The 21,106-nt window shown below is 36.5% G+C and overlaps 1 long non-coding RNA gene across 1 annotated transcript; it reads left to right on the top strand.

Moving 5' to 3' along the window:
- Positions 1-918: 918 nt before the first annotated feature.
- Positions 919-14,488, top strand: LOC147474745 (uncharacterized). The gene is made up of 3 exons (XR_015209338.1): positions 919-1,012; positions 13,955-14,059; positions 14,149-14,488. It is a non-coding gene; the product is annotated as an uncharacterized LOC147474745 (long non-coding RNA).
- The last annotated feature ends 6,618 nt before the right edge of the window (positions 14,489-21,106 follow it).

Genomic DNA, 21,106 nt, shown 5'->3' with positions numbered 1-21,106 from the left:
ACCCCATATTGTGTTGGGCAGACCCCAAAAAAAAATTATTACAAGTGTATCATTGGTCCCAAAAAATCCAAAAAAAAAACAATTATTATAAGTGTGTCATTGGTCCCAAAAAGTTGAATTCGAAAACCCCAAGCTTAAACGACCCGGCTAGGTCGTTCATTGTGCAAACCCAATGATATGGCCACACCGTTACTCTCCAACGATATGGCCACACTGTTTGGACTAAGTCTCCAACGATATGGCCACATCATTTGGACTAAGTCCCAAACGACTTGGCCACACCGTTTGGGATTTAGTCCAAACGATGTGCCCACACCGGTCAAGAGGCACTACCAAAAAAAGGGCTTTTTGCGGCAAGGTTTTTGTCACGGCCATTGATTTTGAGGCTAAAAACCCCCTTTTGCAGCGGTCATCTTTACTTGAGGCAACACATAGTTTTTAGCCTCGGCTTGTCACCATCCCGCGGCTATATCATATGTTCTCGCCACAACTGTAGACATCTCGCGGCTAAAGGATACTTCTAGCCTCAGATGGAGTTAGGCCGCAGCTAAAGCTAAATGGTCTTTTAAATTGGTTAAACAATTAAACTCGTAAATTTTAATATAGAAAGAACTGAAAAATTCGACCAGCTTTTTATTTCCATTTATCCCGCCCATGTTTTCATTATCTCGCGCCTAAAAATCGAAAAAAAGGAAAACAATTAAGAAAGAGCATGTTTAGGGTTTTATCTCTCTCCCAAATATGAACTAAACCATGGGCGACTAATCTATTACTGAAATTTCCATTAGATACAAAACTCATTTTCATATCTTCTCCCATTCATCCATTTTTATCGAAAGTGAACCAGGTAAGCTTCAGTTCAATTCTTTTTCCTTCACCAAATTCATTTAATTTCAGGTAAGCCTTACTGAATTATTTTTGTTTCTTTGTGTGTTCAGTAGAAAAATCGTAATTGAGTTTCTTAGACAAGGAGCTTGGATTTACCATAAAGGACTAGGAAGAAATAGAGAAGGTAATTGGATTTATTCATTGTGTTGATTTTGTCAAGTTCATGGTACGACAGTCCAAATTCTCTTTTATATGTTTTGTCTTCCAAAGAACACTGAAGGTTGGGATATAGAGCCATTAAGTTCTTTGAATGTTCAATCATATGCTTCAGCATGTGGTGATGTAGACACAGACCCTTTTAACCCTATCAAATGCATCTGCGCTCAATGTTGTAAAGTACTAATGATAAAGCATCAAGTGGTAGCTTGTCATGAATTTGCTGGACAGAGATATAGTTTTTTATGTAGTGGATACTAGATAGGAAAAAGGAAGTTTCTCATGAATTTGCTAGATGGAGATGTAGTTTTCATGTAGTGGATATGAAAGCAAAATCTAATCGTTGCAATATAATGCCTCGGAAAAGAACCGACCTTGAAATGTTGTTGTCAGAACTGGGTTTGCTGGCGGATTTTCTATGCCATACCAGTTGGTGTCGGTTACTCGGTTCTAGAAACTTCCCAGTGTATAGCTTATATCATTTGTTTAAGGTTTGTGGACTGCGGATCAGTAGGTATGGCTGTGACAACCTTAGTTAAGCTTCATACTTGATTTTAATAGTACTTGGTAGGGGTCTGCCTTAATGCATAACTTATTCAAAAAATAAAAACTAAAGAATTAATTTACTCCAAACTCAATAATGTAAAGTGTAAACATAAGATTAATAATTATGGTTACATGAAAGTTTAGACAAAATACGAGAGCAACTTACCAACCCAAAAAGAAAAGAGGAAAACATACTCAGATAACAAAGAAGTTAAACTCCAACGAAGTATATTGTACTCTGAAACAAAGCATAACCCCATCACTACTACAGAATGACACATATACCACGGTCAATAAGAACGTTTATACCACGGTTCTTCCAAAAACCGTGGGAAATACTTATATACCACGGCGGAAATTTCTTTGGTCATTGGTTTACTAGTATATGCCACAGTTACATGAAAACCGTGGGATAAGTTGGGCCATATACCATGGTTAGTTTTTTTTTCAGCATGAGAGTATTTCACATCCCCACTACCTTAAACATAAACAGTAGTATATAAATTTTCCACTTTCTACCATGGTTTATGACTTTATTCCAAATAGTTAAATACGTGAAAAAAAAAATACACAGTACGAAACTCATTCAAATTGGATTCCCCACTACACCAAAAGGGTAATTTTGTAACGCTCTCATTTTTCACTTTTAACGTTTTTTTAACTGTGACACAATTATTAACATTTATAAAGCGTTAGCATGTACTTTATATGTTACTTAAATTTTAGATAATTATCGAAATTAATTTGTCACGGTTGACTAACACATGGATACCGTCAGAAATAAAATAAAAAAATAAAAAAAAAAAAAAAAACTGAAAAATAAGAAACAGTATAAAACCAATCCCGCACTCCTCTCTCTCACTTTCAAAGGAGGGAAGTGGTTGGCTCAAACCAGTACTTCTTCATCTAAAACGAAGGTAAGCTTTTTTCTTTCTTCTTTTGTTAGTTCTTAATTTCCTTCTTCTTCTTCAATTCTTCTTCTCTTTTTAGGGTTTGGAAAATTAAGGTTTTTATTTTCGTGCCTTCCTCTTCAATTCTCTTCTTTAATTGGATTTCAGATTTCGGTTTGAGAACGAGTTAACACTACTACAAAAATGGCCATAGATAGCTTTTATTTAATTGCATATATAAAAAAACGCTATACTAAAAATAGGCATTGCACTTGGTAAACCCAGCGCTATCCTAACCTGGTACGTTTTCCACCTTTGGTGTCCCAAAATTCTTCTAAACGCTATCTCAACTTAACACGTTGGTAAACCTGGCACTTAAACTTCACACACGCACGTGCCAGATTCAGCAGAGGATATATATAACCCATTAACTTGGTGAAAAAAGAAATAGAAATCCCTAGAAACAAAATCAGAAAGGAACTCCAATTGTTCATGGGATTTGAAGTTGGAACACCACCGAATCGAGTTTGCTACTACAAGACAAGTGAATATACTTGTTTCCACTTTCCAACGCCTCGTTAATACTCTTGGTACTCCTAAAGACACCCCCGAGCTTCGCGACAAGTTGTGAGTCTTCATCATCATTTTTATTTCTTTCCAAGTTTTACGTTTCAAAATTTTCGTGAATTTTTTTGCATCAATTGGTATAGTTGGTGTTGTTTTCTTATTGCAGTCATCATTTCTTCTCTATAATTCCAAATCATCTCTGTTCAAGCATTACTCCTGAAGAGAGATGGCAGAGACTCCTAAAGACATAAATGTCTCTACCGTAGGCTCACCAATAAAGGACAAGATCATGGAACCTGAGGAAAAATTGGCTATACCGGATATTCATAATATACCAGTAGTTAAGATTAAGAGAGCAAATGATTTTTATATGGAATATGCAGGGCTTGAGGAGCAACCAAGTAATGTAGAAATTATACTTTGGTATGGACCTAATTGGATCTAAGGCAGATGATTCATTACCCGCGGTGGACCAAAAATTCACAGGCTCACCATGTTCCCCAAAAGAAATGAAACTGTGAGTACTTTTCCTTCTAAATACAATTAATTATTTATTTCATTTTATATTTCATTTTCAGTATAGATTAAAACATGCCTTAGTAGAGCGCCTTGTGTACCCAAGGCGCAGCTCAGCTGGTTTGGAGTACACCAACACTCGTGAGATTGACATGCATATGACATTTGAGTTTCTTGGGACTCTCTAGATAGGGGATTGCTGATTTGACCAGACTTGGGTACCTAGCCTCCGGACCATGGGCTGGTTCCAGCACCCCGGCTTTAAAGTCCCTGACCTAGTTTTGCAAGCTAAGAAATGGCTAAGCAATGGCGTTGCCTGAACGAAATTTTATTTCTTTCCCAAAGTACTTTGAATAATTTGTGTTGTTTTCTTATTATTGCAGTTAATAATGCATGTAAGACAAGGTTACATATTGGACGGTTGGTGAAAGATACTACAACCAAGCTTAAACAAGCTAGTGAAATAGATCAATATACCGAAGTTAGTGTAAGTACAGATCAATTACCTCTGACGTGATTGATTCTTTTGATGTTAACTACCGATTAGGTTTCCATGGTTTTCAAAAGTTTGCTTTCTTCGTAACTGAGTGGTTCTTAGTTCTGATTTTTTTTCCCTATCTAATTGCAGGCAAGCAAAAAGATTGATGATGCTAAGCTTGCAAAAGATTTCCAGGCAGCTTTAAAAGAGTTTCAGAAGGCTCAACGTCTTGCAACTGAGCGTGAAACATCATATTCAGTGTCCCAAGTACTTCCCCCTTCAAGGTATTTTTTCTCAAATGTCCAACACAGATTCAAGTATAACCATAATATGATGTAATTCTTATAAATGTTTTGTGTGGCATACTTGAGTGCAACTGCAAACACATTGTACTTGTCTCTTGGTTCTAATAGCAAAACAAAGAATTTTAAACAGTTGATAACTAAAGATTGGTGTGGGCTTGGGATGCGAAGGTTTATAGTTTAGCGCTAAGGATTTTGCTTCATTTTAACTTTGAACGGCTGAAGTTGCACTGCAATTCAAAACTTATGTCCCAAACTCCTAATGGCCCATTAGCACGCACCTATATGGGGTCATTGTTTAATCAAGTTGTTATTTTATTTCGGGACTCGATAGCCACCCATCATACACAAGTCGTGGGTTCAAACCCGTGCCCTTTTTTTTTTTTTTATCGGTCACAATGGGGTCCGTTTTAAAAACACCAGCTCCATAACCAAGGATGAGTTTCCAAGATCTCTAAACGGGTCGGGCAATTGGGTCAAGAAGAGGATACACAAACGGTACCCAAGATCTGACCCAAGTCGTCGCGTCGGGTGTGTTTCAAATAAAGTTATGGAAATCTACTCAAGCCGTCGCGTCAAGAAGAGGAAATCTACTCAAGAAAGTTATGATATTTCCCATATCCTTTGTTTAAATGATATTTCCCATATCAAAAAAGACTCTATTATGTTTTTTAAAATTATAACATTCCATTGAATTAGAATAAGCATGAAATCTTTGAATAGTATAGATCTTGCATGATGTATAAGTAGTTTTTATGGATTAATCGTGCTTCTATCTATGTATTATGTGTACTATAGTGTGGAGATATAATAATTAAGTACTTTCCTATCATTATAGGTGAACTATGTAAAATGGTAAATTAGGGGGTTGAAGTACAACGGATCCATAAGCTCGAAATGAAGAGTGCTCAAATAATTGAGAGGTTGATGGTTCGAATCCATCTGGATCCAATTTCTTTTTTAGTCATTAATTTAATAATTTAAATATGCATATGAATTTTCTAATTTTATATTAACAAAAACAATAGCATTTTCCTAACGCTATAGAAATTTAATAAAATGAAAGAAATGCTATCATTTTGAGGTAGAAGCGCTATGGAATATATTGCATTTTTAACAAATGCTATAAAAAACGCTATTATTTTGATAGCGTTTTTAGACAAAATGCTATTAATTTGATAGCGTTTTGGACACAAACGCTATCTTAAAATGTATAGCATGGCCATAGATAGCGTTTTGTAAATGCTACGAAATAAAATTCATAACGTTTTTCCTATGCTATCTATGCACTTTTTTGCAGTAGTGTAGGTTTCTCAATGCGACGCTCTACCTTTCTGATTTGGAAAACTAATTTTGGTAAAAGATTTATGAACATAGGTTCGTTGTTTGTTGATTCGCTCTTAATGTTCGCTAAAATTTTAAATTGTTTGATGAAAGTTTGAACTTTGTTTTCTTCTATTTTTCACTCTTCGCAGATCTTGTTTCGATCTCATGGTTGGACGAAAAAAGGTATGAAAACGGTGGAATTTGGCAATTATGTTGTTATCTTTATTGTTTATTCTCCTTAAAGATTTTTTTCCTGTTGAAATGTAAGTCTCTGATATGTTTTTAGTAGAAGTACTTGTGATTAGTGAATGCTCTCTGTAAATATTTCTGTGTTTGTATTCTGGCACTTGTATCTGGATGGGTATGGTTTAACTCCAACCTCAATTTTGATTGCTTAAAATAAGTTGTTTTACTTATAAGAAACAAGTTTTATTGGGTTTTAAAAGCAACTGTGGTTTTCTTAGTGGTTACTATTTAAATAGGTCTGCATTTTTAAGACTCGGCCATTCCCAAATGTGCCAAAAATCAGATCTTTGGTCTGATTAACATATGGTTGCATTGGAGTTCGTGGGGTTTTTTTTTAAGTGCCAAAAAATATGTGATTTGATTGTGTTCATCACACTGCTAGGGGACTGTTGATGCATGCGATGATCATGATTTGTTGATTAAAAATAGTGTAGTTTTCATAGAAAGTAACACATGCGTGTTTACACATCATTCTTGTTGATGTCGGTATATAGTATAAACAAGCTCCACTCCTATCACTTACAAGCTGGATGGTTCTAGATAATGCATAAGAGTTCTATACCAGATAAATATACTGACCATATGTATATATAGTATATCTCAAATTGAATATACACTTCCATTTCTATATTAAGAAAAGTTGACACGAGTCTTGGAAGTTGAACGTGACTCCCCTAGAGAATTTCAGCCACTACCGTTTTATTACATTCAAATATGAAAGCTTCTATTTGATCAGTATGTAGTTCAAGCTGAACCTCATATGTTTGTAGTATTGCTTCTCTGATGCATTTATCCTTCTTTTTTTTTTTGGACAATGGTGCTTTTGATGACATCGGATGTATATATATATGGTGAGTCACATGACCTGTTTATGCCCGATTTCTTTATGCATTTGGATTTTTCCCATTGTTCTCTTTAATGTTCGATTTTCTTAAAGGTAAGATCTCTGATCGAGGACATAAGGGATGTGAGGTTTCATAAAGTTGAGACTGGCTTCCAGAAAATCTCTGCTCGAACGCATGCAGTCAAGGTATATTCATTTTTTTACCTGTGTGAATTCAATGCTTTCAATGACTGTGAAGTGGATAGAGTTGGTACTTACCTTGTAGGGTTTATGTTGGCTGCCTAACACTTAAATGTTGTAATCTATATATACTGAAAACATTGCTTCTAGTCATTTGATTAAAACAAAGAAGGCCCCGGTTATACTTTTGAACATATATTCCACTTTTAGTAGCCAGTTTGCACATGTTAGAAATTGGAAGGGAATAAGGTCATAGAATTCAACTGTTCCCACCTTGGTATATTTGGTCAAAGCTAAAATAAGTTTGATTAAATTACGATGATCACAGAAAATCAGAAATATAGAAATTATTATTTGATAGGATGGTTACATAGCCTTTAAGATTACTGATAAGAGCCCAAAACTGTAGTTTTAACCCTGTAACAGTCATACTTTTAGACCAATTATGTGAGTAATAATTAAGAGTTAACACTGATCACGTGTTTTTATGCATTTCAGGCTTCAAAGTCCATTATGTGCAGAAATGTGCCACTTTAGCGAGATAAAGGAGCAAAGGTCGGTTACTAAGGAGTTCCGTGATTAAAGGCCAAGATTCAAGAAGACAAAGCCTTTCTAAGGCCCGGTCAAAGTTGAAAAGTCAAAGTCCACGCAGGCAGAAACAGTGCACAAAGTCAACAGAACTTCCGAAGACCATATCTTTGGACTCAGACCTCGGAATTGGGCCTACCTTATGTCAAAACGACCGGATCGGAAAGAGCTTTCCAATGGTCCAAGCCTTGACCCAATCAAAGGAGTAAAAGTGGACGAAAAGTCTGTTGAAGCGAACTGCAGTTGAATAGGCCTTTTTGGACTGAAAGAATTGGGTTTTGGGCTTGATTCTCTGGCCCAAAACATGGCTCCAAGCCCATGCACGATTTTTGGATCTGAGAATATAAAAACCAAAGCTTCACTCTTTGTTAATGGTAGCTAGTTAGACCTAAAATAATATAGATAATTCTAGATCTGTTTTAATTAATTAATTAAGTTTTAGTTCCATTTCAATTCTTGTTTTAGTTTAAATCTTTGAATCATTGTTCTTGATTGATTAGATAAATAAAATAGTTAGTTGTCAATTTCGAATTTTGTCATTTCCATTCTAGATCTAATTTAAATTCTTGTTTTTATTCCATTCCAGCCATTAAATTAGATTCATTATTGTTTAATTAAGTAAATCTCAATTTCTTACATTATGTTTAGTTTAGGTTCAATGGGAAATGTTAGTTTGATGACTCAAGGCTAAAACCTCCATTAGAGGGGTTGATGAAGCCTTGATGAAACTTAGTGGTTAGTATAGAATTGTTGTAGATTCTATTCCACTCTAGAAGGTCGTGTTTCGCCATGAGAATGGGTGGACGACCTCACATGCTAGTTAGTATTCGGTAGAAATGCCACGAACACTAGGGATTAGAACTCAAAATTCTCGCCGTAAGAACGTGAGAATTGAGATACAACATTCTACGCTAGGTTGTTAAGTTGGATTCGAGGTGGATTCAATTCCCCTCTAATTTCTTTATCTAGATTCAAACACTCGTATTTCCATAGCATTCGTAGTTAAATTCAAGGGTTAAAATTCAGTAAGTATCGTTAGTATATCACCTTCGTAAAGCTCTCATTGACTTAAGACCGACTAATTAGATTAGAAAACATTCCATGCTAGAGCACTAGGAGTGGAACGAACTTGTTACTCCACTCTATTTCCATAGATTTGAGAGTAGAAACTTTGATAAACATAGACACATAAATAGTTTTAGTTTACTTACGTTTTGAGTTTCATCGTTCATTTCGTAGGTAAACTATTCATTTTATGTTTTATCAATTACCATAAAAGTGATCCACTAATTGGACTCATTAGATATAGGAGTTTTCCTCCTACCTAAACGGTGCATGCATGCATGCTCCTAATATCTTTGTGGTGGTAAGGGATCTATCTGAATGAAACCGGCCAATAGTATTGTAGGTTTGCTGAATTTCGGCATTAAGTCATGGCCAAAGTAAGTGTTTTCATATTTTTTTTCTTTCACTTCGTCAAGTATTGACTCATGGTTGGTGTAGTTATTTTTTATTTTTATTTTTTAAATTTTTTTTCCAATAGGTGGTGTAGTTGTAGTTAAGTTTTGCTGTCATTCATTGAGAATTACTCAAGTTCGATTGCTCTACCTCATTGTAAGCTTGTAGCACTTTACACTACCATTTGACATGTGCTATCTTTAAACATGTATACATCACATTAGGTCTCAAGCCAATAATCTTAAATGTTGTTGGTAATCTACTGAAGATTTTAAAAAAAGGCGGCATTCAATCACTTATATTCCTAAACTAGCTTTTTGGTCTATGTTGTGCGAGTACATGTTCTTTATTTTATGTTCTATTAAGGTTGATAGTTGATATTCATCAGTCAAGAATGTGGAAGTTCTTATCGGTTTCTCTCTTGCAGGTGATTCAAGATAAGGGATATGTCAGCCATATAACTTAACTAGAACTGAAGGAGACATACACGCAAGATGAACTTGATGGTGTTCGACTCGATATTATTCAGTTCATCCAGGAAAATGGGGTGTTTCAGTCGGGTTTAATGAGGATGAGTTTTAGCTATGTTCGGACCCCTCGGTTTAATTTATGAGTCTTACCTTTTTAATTTATGAAAAGGAATGCGAAGTTTGTTTTCTTAGTGCACTCAAAAAATTAATGGAAGTTTTTTTTTTTTTTTTTTTTTTTTTATTATTATCTTTTTTTGCAATGTTTGATAGTTTATTGTACATTTTGGAATTTGTTGGGAAGATGGAAATGTTGTATGTAGGCAGGCTGTGTAAATTTTGTTATGCAGGTTCGGTTTTTAAGTGGAAGACTGTTACTAGCATTATTATTAATATATATATATATATATATATATATATATATATATATATACCATAGTTTGGCATAAACCGTAGTGTTTAGTATAACTATATACCACGGTATTATAACACATATACTAATATAAACCACGGTTTCAATAGCTTTTATGCCACGGTTCTGTTGACAACCGTGGTATATAATGGGCATACAAACCACGGTTCTTTGAAAAACCGTGGTATCCGTTAAACATATATACCACAGTTTTGCTATTATTATATACCACACCACCTATTGTCACGGTTGTATAACAGTGGTAAATATATTTATACCACACTTAAAAACAGTGGTATAAGTGTCATTCTGTAGTAGTGCATGCAGAGCACTGCTACAGCATAGGTTCCACCCAGATGCCAGGTTGATATTTTTGGAGTCAGTTCGCCAGTTCGGTAATGTGGCTCAACTGTACAATCTTTAAGGTTGAAAATTCCCATATCATGAGGTCTAATTCCATACTCTTCTTGCCCAAAGTATCCTTCATAGTGGTCATCAGTAAAATATATAGAATTTTGCTTGCATTCGGGAAAGTCTGAAGTTGATAGAGACAGAGAAGAACTATGACCAAGAAATAGTACTCGGTCATGTATGTTATCCTAGGAAGCACGGATACCGACACACTATGAAGCACTGATATGTCTCTAAGGGTGAAGTATTGGTGTCCGATACGTGTCCAACGCGGATACGCTCCGATACGTGTCGAATACGCGATTCGGAGTATCCAATTTTTTAGAGAGAAAAGAGAACGACTTAGTTAGGTTTCAGCCCCTCCTCACACTTTTCTTATATAGGAAAATAGTCAGCTCTGTGCCCTTTCTGTGATGGCGAAATATATATAATATATATATATATATATATTATTCAAATGTGTCCATGACGTATCCGTATCCTATATTTTTGAAAAATATCGTGTCCGCGTATCCGTGTCGTGTCGTGTCGTGTCGTGTCCGTGTCGCGTGTCGGCTAGGAAGTATGGATAACGATAAAGAAAAATTCCCATTTAGTTCTCGGGTAAAATTCCCAGTTTTGCTAATTTCTCAAGTCCTTTCGTTGCAAAGTACAAACATAGTTGCCTTGAGAAAAGTTTCTCAGTGAGGGTATGTAACCTTAGTCACACAAACCATGTACAAGGTATATCACTCCCGATCTAAAACCACGGTTTGGCGAATTTCGACCGAAAGCTCCTAAAATCCGCGCTATCAATTTTTCGAACCGCACTTCAGTTTTTCAATATCTTTTTGGCCTTATTTTTTTTATTTTATTATATTGCTTGTTTCATTAGATTAGTTGTATAATGCGTGGACATGTACTGTATTAAAACTCAACATGTCATTTTCTAAACTAGATATCAGCATGCTTGCTTCCTTTGGTAGGGATGTCTAGCTTGCTCTAATGTGATATTCAACATATGTGTCATCTCATTTTATTTGCTAACTACTACTAAACCATTTTAGGGTGATTAGTTCCTTATATTTACTAAGAAGTTGCAATGCTAGATTTGTATGTACTTGGTTTGAACTCTTAATATTTAATTTGTTTCCATATCATGTTGTATTTCCTCATTATTTTTACTTGTTATTAAGTTTAACATGCTTGGGCTGAGATAGTAAAATATATTAAATGCTTGTGTTCTGTTGTTGTAAGCATACTCCTCGTTAAGTACGATTAGCATAGGTAGGTCTTCCAGGAACGGATGCCTTTTTCCTATTTTATTTTATTTTAGTGACTTTTCAACCTTGATAGATTTCAATGTTAATTAGGCTTCTTATGTATTAAGGAAGATTCTCTTATATGTTTGGTTATGTATTTGTTGTGTATTAGTTAGCACTTGATGGATAAAAGTTGGATGCACCCGACTGTTGGAAGGTCCAATCGCAAGTATATTCTAGGTTGTGAGGAGTTTGTGAACTGGGCATGGGATAATCGACCTGAAGAGTTTGGTGATGAGATTTATTGTCCATGTGTTCGATGCATTAATAAAGTGTTGAGGCCCAAAGATGTAGTTCGGGATCACATATTAAATAAGGGTATAGTACGGTCATATATCCATTGGACCAAACACGGGGAAGGAGATGAAGTGGATGCTCGCCATGACTCCAATGATGGTGATGATATGCACCAAATGTTGCAAGATGCATTAGGGTTTCCAGACCTAGTTGGAACAGGTAGTGACACACCAACTATTCCTGTTTCTAATGAGGCTAGTTCGAGTGAGCCTTGTATGGATGAGCCAAATGAGGAGGCACAAAAGTTTTATAAATTATTGAAGGAGGCTGAGACACCACTATATCCTGGTTCTACTAAAGCTTCAAAATTGTCTTTCCTTGTTCGCTTGCTTCATGTAAAGTGTCTAAATGGCTGGAGTAACCATTCATTTGACATGTTACTTCAAGTATTAAACGAGTCACTTCCTGATGAAATCAATATGCCAAAGAATCATTATGAATCAAAAAAGCAACTTCGGGACCTTGGTTTGGAGTGCATTAAAGATAGACGCTTGTCCAAATGATTGTATGATGTATTGGAAGGATAATAAGCCAATCGAGGACAAGGATGAATGCGATATATGTGGTCAGTCAAGGTGGGAACTTACTCCATCTGTGACTGATGAGGAAGGAAGTAATTCTACTATGAAACATAAGAAAAAAGCTGCAAAAGTCTTGAGATATTTTCCGTTAAAGCCAAGGCTTCAGAGATTATTTATGTGCTCAAAAAACATCAAAGGACATAAGGTGGCATGCAGATTGTCGTAGCAAGGATGGAGCATTAAGGCATCCAGCTGATTCTGAGGCATGGAAACACTTGGACGAAAGATATCCTTCTTTCGGTTTGGGTGTATGCATCTTTATTAAGACCGGCGTATTCAATTTGTTATGAATGCTCTCTCTTGATAGTTTATTAATTTGATTGATGTTTCTTTTCTTATGAGTGCGTTTATTAGTCATGTTGGGCATTCCTTTAATTTTCTTGTATAACATAGATAAGTGCACGCAATGGTAAAAAGACGACGAGAGGATCCAAATGGCGATGAGAATGGTAAGATTTGCAACTGATTTTTAAATTCTTAGGTTTTTAACTATTGAATAATATCTAACTCATATTATTTGTTGTGTTGATATCTATATTTAACATTCTAAATAGGTGGGAAATGGGTTAGAGGCACTTCTACCCTTCCTAAGGTTTTTAATAACCCATCTAGTTCGAAGTTGAAACTGACTTGGAATGGCAATAATCAACCTGATAGACCAGATACACATCCAAGCTTGTTTGCAGAATCTATGGGAGTATTGATGACATCATCGCATCGATTTGATTGGACTAAATATTGAGAGCAGCAAGGTGGAGATGATAAATTATGGCTATGGAACACGCTTAAGGTAAATGTTATGACCCTGAATTTACCTGACACTAATTTGGAATGGCAATAAATGTAATGACCCTGAATTTACCTGACACTAAAGTGCCACCACTTGACTTGGTTTTATTTAAAGTTTGATTGCAACTTGTAGTCAGTATCCATGTATGCCACCATTGTGATTTTGTTATAGGGTATCAAGGTTCTAGGTTTGGTTGTTTATATACACCATGATATATTGTACATATTTGCATCGTGTTTTAGGATTCGTGGGAGCTTGATGAGAGCAAGAAAGAAACTACTTTGGGTCGAATTGCCTCAGATGAATTCAGGAATAAGAAGACTAAATGGAAAAAGAATTTCTATTCATTTACCACGACATATGAGGGAGTATATATCGCACAAACCAGAGCAGACTATCACAACAAGAATGGGTCAATCTTGTGCAGTGCAGGATAGTCCCGAGCATCAAGTATGAAGAACTTTAGTGTTCCATTTGAAATAGTTTTCACAACTTATATATTATTTTTGTTTTCTGTGTATCTAGGTAATTTCTGAGAGGAACAAGCGTAATCGTTCTAAGCAAATAGCAAAGCATACTAGTGGTGAAAAGGTTTTCCGAAATGAGAGCACAAATTGTATGATATTTATTGTTGTCTTTGTTGTGAACTTACATTTTCAGATTGGCTTATAAGAAATAAGTCAAATAACAATTTGTTTGTGTCTGGACAGATTCGGGAGGAAGGTGCACCCCCATCTCAAGGAGACTTCTTTGTGTTATCCCATACAAGTCGGAAGACAAATGATGCACTTGATGGACAATCAAGAGAGTATATAGTAAGTGAAAATTCAAATCTAATAATGATGTTAAGTGAATATAATAAATGGTTTTCTTCTTATATATATTAATTCGGTTTGCAATATAGGAAAAAATGAAAGAGTTAGCTGGAAGAGATGAAAATGGAAATCAACAACCCCTTTCCGATGAAATCTACAGGCAAGTTATGCCGCGTGAGCGACATGGCCGTGTGAGGCTGATGGGTCGTGGTGTGACACCGACTAGTTATTTTGGCTCTCAAGCATCATCCCATGGTACAACTTCTGATCGTGTTGCTAAATTGGAAAATGAGATGGCTGAAATGCGAAGGGTAGCACAAGAAAAAGAGGAGGAAAGGCAACATGAGCTTGATGAGATAAAGAGAGGGTTCGATGCATGATATGAAGCGATGGAAGCTTGATTTATGGAAACACTAATGCAGAGAACTTTCCTCTCTAGAATGTTGTAAGTTAAACTTCTTATGTCTTGCTACCTCTAATTCTTTGTGTCCACTACTAAAAAAAAAGGCTTGTTGTGTCATTTTAAAAGTGACACAAGTCAATTGTGTCAGTTTTGGAATGAATTTGAAACCGACACAAGTACCGCTGACACAACAAGTTTAACAAAAACAGACACATCAAGTGACTTTGTTGTGTCGGATTTGGATTACCAAAACAACCTCACTAGATGATAAAACCGACACATCAGGGTTGATGGTTTTGTTAAGATTGTTCTGGTAACGTGGAGATGTATGTTAGTTGCATTGTATAAGTTGTGTATTAGGGTTTCTAGAATAGTGTTTGTATATTTATAATTTTCTTCTTATTCGAGGATTGGTTACTTGACTTAACTGACATTGGTCGAGATGGTTAAGTAGCTGGTTCTACAAATTAGTATATCTTTTAGTAGTTGAATTTACGATTGATGTATGATGTTTTATATTTGGTTTGGATGTATTTTTATTAAATTTTCAAGTTATGACATGTTTTATATTTATGAAATGTCGATAATACAGAGGAGACTGTCGAAATTTTTACTATAAAAGTCATGTATCTTAGGTATGTTATTGCATGAGATTTGGGGAGTCACAGCCCTAACCAATTGGCCCTGGGTTCCCTCACGAAGATCCATTAGTAGAAACTATAATTATACTATGGGGGAGCAACACTCTAGTATTTTTGGAGATCTTATGTGCTTCCCTTGCAGTCTTAGCCATGTAATATAGATAACTCATGCACTGAATTCTCAATGTGGCCTTTAGATAGTCTGCGTGCCCTGCAAATTGTTCTTTTGACTTGGATACAATAGTACCAAAAGTTAGCTTGACTTACGTCATATAACGATTTTGTTCCTATTTCAATAGATAGAGACAAGCCATGTTAATGTTGCTGCCATCTAGACTCTTTGATCTTCAATTTCTTCATTGGGATATGGAAGTAATTGTGTGTTAATGCCTAGGACTTGAAACACCAGTAGAACTGATGTTGGAAAGTTCCGTTCGTTGTTGACAATATAATAACACTACTTAATTTTGCCTTGTAATTTTTTGCTATTTGCAGTTATCAGTCCATATGTTATATGTCAATTAAGTTCATACTACAGTTTTGACAATGTGTGACTGGCCTTGTGGCCTTGTATGCAGGCTACATATATATGCACTTTATTTACATTCCTTTAGATTTTCATCTACTTTTGGTGTTGTCCACATTCACATGGCTGCTTTTATATAAACTCTATTTTTAGGGTATAACATTCTTTTTTTCTTTTTTGTAGAGATGAACAAGATGAATACTAGTATTGGACTTGACGACCCGCATTTTTTGCATACTTGAATTTGGTTGGATTTGCATCATTGGAGCAATGTTAAAGTTTTTTGTTTTTGTGGATTGGAAGCAGGCATTATATAGGACTAGTTATAAATTCTTTTGTAGATTGGAAACTTGTAAATTCTTTTGTAGATTGAAAACTTGTGAAGGTTTTTTTTTTTTTTTTTTTTTTTTTTTTTTTAAAATTAAGCTAGGGTTAGGCAGACCCCCCACCTGTATTGATTCAACTATTTCGTACATATATTTGGCCACTTGCATCATCATTTACAATACATTGTAGTCTATGATCTAGTGGAGGGACAAATTGTACAACAAAATTAGCTGCATCATGATGAGAAGCTAAATAGTCTGCAGCTCGGTTCACTTCTCTATAAACATGAGAGAAAGATATAAAAGTGAATTCCGAACTTTTCATATCTATAGCTTTTAGCATGTCCATGCAGAACCAAGGGGGTTTCTCCAGCTTGTTGATTGCATTCACATTTCAGAGAGAGTCGACTTCGACCTCCACTTCCTTATAGCCTTCTCGCTATACATCATTGTAGGCATATGTTGATAGCTTTGATTTCTGAAGCAGCACGAGGGCGCCAAGCCTCCATTGCCCCGCGATCCCCGCTAACTTTTGTCCCTCGTTGTCTCGATAACTCCGCCTTGTCCTGCTCCCCCTATCGCCATCGCTCCTCCGGTATTGGCGTTTTCACCGCGTGTCACGGCCCGAATTTCTAAACAATTAAAAAATGAATATTTGAAATATAAATATCTCAAACATCACTATATTCAATTGTCTAAAAACCCAGGCTATGACGGGGTGGATACTACACATGCCAAAACCGAAAACCCACATCATAAAAGAATCTTAACAACAAAAATAATCTCCAAAAATTCTCTTTATTACTTTATAAAAAAAGTCTATCTTCCGTCCCAATAAAACATCAAACCACTCTAAGAATAACAGGTCTTCAACATCGTATTTTCATGTCATATGAAAAGAAAACTACATTATTACATACTTCCAAAAGATCAGACCTAATAAAATAAACTCCCGGACTGCTCCAGATCAAATCCAAATCAAACGCCGCGGTTTCACTGCCTTCCACCTATGTTCCCAAGAACACACCCACGTTGCCAAAACAAAGCAAACATGGATTGAACCAAAATGGAATTTGCTGGTATGAGTAGACTAACCACATATAAACATTATCATACTTTAATTATCCAAACAATCACTTTATATTTTCCCATTACTAAATCATTCTCATCTTGGAAGACAGGTAGTTCCGTCATTTCAACCGGCATAGTTTCTTCCCAAGCAAAACTTCTATTAGATTAACTCATTCTAATAACTTGTTTTAAAATCTAACTCATTGAATTAAAACTTACCGATATCCACTGCTGTATAAGGGTAGGACTGCGTCCCTGCACAAAATATTATTAAGTCCTACCCTCCTGCAAAAGAAAGTTAGAACTTCTATATAACATATGTAGATATTATATTAGGTATTCAAAAGTAATCCAAACACTCGCATAATCAAAGAATACAACTAACCAAGCTTAATACCTTAGTTTCTCTCTAGGGGGTCAAAGAATCGGTCATTCATGGCACATTCAATGAATATCCATATATAACGCTAACGGGCCACTTATGGCACATTCAATAAATGTCCACCTAACATATGACATCATCAGTCATAAAACTCAAATCCAAAACTTGAGGCGTGGATAGTTCTAAAAGAGTGCGGTAAATTTGTTTACGCATTATTGAAATTTATTATATATATTCTTTTAGAGAACGGAGGAGTATCTTGATTCATGTATTTGGTTTACGCGTTATTAATTAGATTAATGTCTAAGTGTCATAACGTTGCATATCATAAAAACTGAAATATCACATAGTAGTTAATACACATACACACGTATATATAATGGTCTTAGCCTAAAGCCAAGCATGCTAATAGCCCTAGACCTATCCTAATAACCCAAATCATAATCCGAGTTAAAAGGTCAAATTGGGTCAAGTCTGGTCAAAGTCAACCCTGGTCAAAAGTCAACTCTGGTCAAAGTCAACCCTGGTCAAAGTCAAAGTCGACCTGCCAAGGGTCAACAGCAGTCAACCAGCCCCAAAAGCCCAAAGTCAAAGGCCCAAAGTCTTAACCTTAAGTCTAAAAAAATAAAATCTAAAATCTAAAACATAAGCCTACCCACGAAATTCGGGCCCAAGCCCAACAAAACAAAAATTTAACTTCACTGTTCATCTTCCTCACCAACGCCTCCACCAGCGTCACCACCTCCAGCCACCACCAATCAGCCACTCACCACCCATATTGAACCCAGCGGTTGGGTTCCTTGAGAAAACCCCTAGACACCAATACCAACAACTCGCGATTTCCTTATACTGCGAAAATCGCAATCTACGGCCATTAATGTCTGTAAAAGCTTCAATCGTCCCCTTCTCCATATACATCGACCCAACCATCAAACCTTTACTCCCCAAACATCAATCATCATTCAAGCATCAATAAAAACCAAATTAACCAAAGTTTCACATAATCTACTGGCGATTTCTTACGCCGCCATTAATAGAGTTACAAAGCTTCAACAGCCCCTCTGCAAACCTCCATTACATAATCACCCAAACCAAACATCAATTGCATGCCCAACACTTCACAATAACCACCCAGCATCATGAATCAACCAAAAAAAATATCCTAGTTCAAACAGTTTACAGACGATTCTATATGTGGGGCTTTAGCCGCCATGAACCGCGCAGAAGCTTCCACCAACTCGAGACCTACCAATAATTTATTCATCGACCTACCACTCTATTTACAGTAGGCCTGAATTCGTTTGAGCACTCGCTTGCTATCACGAAGTCGGGACAAGGTTTCGAAGACACCGGAGACGAGTTTCTTCAAACCATAAACGCAAGATATAAACACGGTTATCAATAAAAAGAATACAAGATCGAATAGAGAATCGAAGCGGTAAAAATCCTATATTTTCTTTTTCCTCGTATCATAAAATCTACAATAAATGAGAAATCTAAAAAACCTTAAAATATCTACTCACCTTTTATAAACCGAACAGCTTTCCGAAAACGGGAAAAATCCCGAAAGACCGAAGTTGACTGTTGCGCGAAAGGACGATCTTCCTCGTTCAAAACCTTTTCTTCTTTCATTAAAACTCCTTTTTTTTTTCTAAAACCCTCGCTGTGTTTTTCCCCAAAAACTCTACGTGAGAAAACTCCCCGAAAAACAAGGACAACACTTATCTATTACTTACGGGACTTTTATACTTAACTGATAGTTATCATCTATCCATTTTATCTATTTTCATTATTATTATTATTTTTTATACTAGGAAAACAAAAGAAAAAGCCGGGGTGTTATAACACGCCTGTCATTTGGAGGCCTCCACACACATTCTACTTGCCTTGGCATCATATATTTGGGTTCGATGTTAAGTCTTTGAAACAAATCCCTAACTCTTGCCGAATCCTGAACTTCTGGCCTTAAGACTTGCAGGTAGTTCTTTATATCTCGTTCCATTTTCTCATAAAGGTTTTGCTCTGTCTTGGCAACATGCTGAAATCTACAATCGTTCCTTTCCTTCCATAGGTATGCCACTGATGCGCAGAAAAAAACCTTGTAGATCTCTCCCAACTCTTCTTCTTTGCATATGCGAAGGATAGACGACCACTCTCTATTTGCTGTGTGGTTATCAGTGCTGATACTGAGCAGTCGCTTGACTCTAGATATGACTTCCTTGGAGTACAAACATTCAAAGAACAAGTGACCTGAGAATTCTCGGCTATTATTGCATAGGCAGCATGCTGAAGTTTGGAGAATTTTTCTTTGCACAAGTCTGTCCTGTGTGGGGAGACTTTGAGAAAACAGTTGCCATGTAGAGAAAGAGTGTCTAGGAAGCACCCACTTACCCCAAACCAGCTTGTGCCATTTCTTCTTTTCCTTCTCTGGTGATAGTGCTTGATTCGCACTGTGTGAGGTGAAGCGCCCACTCGATCGCGGCGCCCACTATCGATCTTGTCGCGAGATGTTGGCTGATGTCCACCTCTTGAATCACCGCCTTTAAGGTTTGTGGCTGCATCGATTGATCTGCATCGGACCATTCCCCATTAGAAATGATAATAACCGACCTTAGCGCCCAAATGGGAAAATCCCATTACGCCATTGTATCAGTGTCTTCGAACAACGGTGATCTTGTGCACCAAATATCGTGCCACAACAGCGTTTCTTCCCCTTTTGCAATGGAGTATTTGATAAGTTTCTTGGCTGCAGTTCTATTGTTCAAAATGCTTTGCCACATCCAAGAGCAGTCTCTTGGTACTTTCATAGTCCAAAAGTAGTTAGACTTGATGTGTTGTTTCCAAATCCAATCTACCCATATGGTGTTTTCTTTAGAGACTAATTTGAAGATCGGCCCACAATGTGCACCCACATTCCATCTGTGAACATTCATAACTCCCAGCCCACCTTCTTCCTTTGTTTGACGGATCATTGCTCTAACTTCGCTTTGATGCACCCTTTTCTATTATTTGTGCCATCCGGAGGAATTTTGCACAAATACTTTCCACTTGCTCGAGTATTGTCTTGGGAAGAATGAAGGTTCTTGCCCAATATGTCTGAAAAGATAGCAGGATGGACTTTATTACCTGTAATCTACCCGCATGAGATAATACTCTTGATTTCCAGTTGGTAATCTTGCGAGTGACCTTCTCTACCAGAGGTTGGCATTCCTTGATACCCAATCGAGAGGAGATGAGAGGAAGTCCTAGATATTTCACTGGAGGTTTGATCAAGTCAACCTCTAAAATGTTAGCCAGAGCACTCGCCTCTTGATCATTTAGACCTCCCACAAGAAGAGTTGTCTTGTGTTTGTTGATCTGTAGCCCAGTTGCATTTCCAAAAATTTCCAGACATTCCTTCATGATTTGTATGGATGCACTCTCGCCCTTGCAGAACAGAAGAACATCATCCACGAAAGCAAGGTGAGACAGCTTCACCTTTTTGCATTTGGAATGATACTGGATAAGACGATTGTTCAGTCTTTCTTTAATCACACAGGTGAGGATCTCCATTACTAGGACAAATAAATATGGAGATAAGGGATCTCCTTGTCTGAGACATCTGCCACCATTAAAATATCCTTCCGGCGCACCATTAATCATGACAGAATAGGAAGGGGATGAAATGCACATTTCAATCCACTGACACATATTATCTG

The sequence above is a fragment of the Coptis chinensis genome, chromosome 9 (genome assembly GCF_015680905.1).
Source record: "Coptis chinensis isolate HL-2020 chromosome 9, ASM1568090v1, whole genome shotgun sequence".
In the NCBI taxonomy this organism is placed as follows: Eukaryota; Viridiplantae; Streptophyta; class Magnoliopsida; order Ranunculales; family Ranunculaceae; genus Coptis; species Coptis chinensis.
This window is presented reverse-complemented; position numbering and strand designations above follow the sequence as displayed.